The following is a 1882-nucleotide window of genomic DNA, read 5'->3' as shown; positions in this document are numbered from 1 at the left end:
CATTGCCCTCTGCCCTTGTTTCTGCAGGAGGGGGTGGGGAGGGAAGGAGCAATTGGGGGAGGGAGCATTCGGGGTAGGGGTCGAGCGGAGGGAAGGAGGGAGGGGACGGACAGTGGGACAGAGGGGGGCACCAGAAGGGCCTGTAACTGCTGTTTATCAAGGGTGTGTGACAGGGAGGTGTGGCAGTTCCCAGTGGTTGCAGAGTCTCATACAAAGAGAAGTCATCTCCGACTAACCAGGCAGTAATCTACCTGTGAGCTCAGAAATTGTTAACGTGCACGATATTTAAATTCCTCAGCTGCAGAGACTGGGAATCGAACCTCAGTAATTTCCTGCCACCACTGGGTGGGCTGCCCTCTGGGGTCAGAGATAAAAAGCCTTTGCTTTCTCCAGGACAGAGTTCCAGAAAGGAAGATGTTCATTTTAAACCATTCATCTGCCACACTGTGATAAAACACCTGCTCTCCATAAATCTCTCACCGCCGATGCCAACTCTGTGGATTTGATACTGGCATTACTGCCAATTCATTTTGCAGACATTGCCAGCATGACGATGGTCTCTTGGAGCCTTATGGAACTGCTGGCATGGAGAAATCCTCACCGCCCTCCAGGACTCCCACCGAGTCCAATTCCCTGGCGGCCGGTGCTCTCTCTCTTGATGAACGGTGGAGTAGCAGACAGCACCAGGCTGTTCAGCCCATCAAGTCCAAGCCTGTTCGACCCTCTGGGTTGGAAAGGCCCAACAGCTTCTCCTCATCTCAGCAGCTGATCCCTCATCCCCCCCCCACCCTCCAATCGTTTGAAACTCCTCAGCCAAGGGAAACGACCTCCCTGCGCCTGGACTCTGAAGTAAAACACAAAAGTCTGCAGCGATGCAGACTTTAGAATCCCACGCTGTCCATAAAAAGTTTGCATGTTCTCCCTGTGAGTTTTCCCCGAGGGCTCTGGTTTCCTCCCACCATTCAAAATGTACCGGGGGAGTTGGTTAATTGGGCATAAATTAGCCAGTACAGGCTCGTTGGCCAAAATGCCCTGTAGGTCTAAATTTAAAAAGATGTTGTGGCTGAAGTAAAAGCACGATGCTGGAGAAACTCAGCAGGTCACACAAGTGTCCTTTATACAGCAAAAATAAAGATGTAGAACCAATATTTCAGGCCTGAGGCATTCATCGGGGTACGAGAAAAATGTCAGCTCATCTGCCTTCCCGACAATGTCATGTGCAAACCTATTTAAAAGCAGGCCTTGCATAAATAACCCTTACCAACCTCCTCCACCACTATCTCCTATCACTGTGGTTTCCATCCCACTGAAAATCTAGTTTAAACCCCCTGGAGCAGCATTAGCAAACCTACCCACAAAGATGTTAGTCCCCACTCCAGTTCAGATTCAAACGATCGCATTGGAACAGGCCCCATCTTCCCTGGAACAAAGCCCAAATGTCCAGAAACATGAACCCTCCCTCCTGTACCATTTCCTTTGCCACATGTTTGGCTGAATTATCTTCCCCACTAGTACGTGGCACAGGCAGCAATCCTGAGATCGCCACCCTGAAGCACCCTGTGCTTCACAACTTTGCACTGAACTCCCCAAACTCTCCTGGCAGGACCTCCTCACCCTCCCTACCCACGTCATTGGTCCATGACATCAGGCTGCTCACCCTCCCTCCATACAAATCGGGAGAACTCGATCTGAGATATCTTGGACCCTAGCACCAGGGAGGCAACAGACCATCCGGGATTCTTGCTCACTCCCACAAAGCCTCCTATCTGTCCCTAACTATCATCACAGCACCCCCTCCTCCCTCCTTCCCTTCTGAGCTGAGGGCCTAGTCTCAGTGCCAGAGACGTGACCATGACAACTTGTCCCTGGTAGGTTATCCTCA

This window comes from Narcine bancroftii, chromosome 8, assembly GCF_036971445.1.
Source record: "Narcine bancroftii isolate sNarBan1 chromosome 8, sNarBan1.hap1, whole genome shotgun sequence".
Taxonomy (NCBI): domain Eukaryota; kingdom Metazoa; phylum Chordata; class Chondrichthyes; order Torpediniformes; family Narcinidae; genus Narcine; species Narcine bancroftii.
This window is presented reverse-complemented; position numbering follows the sequence as displayed.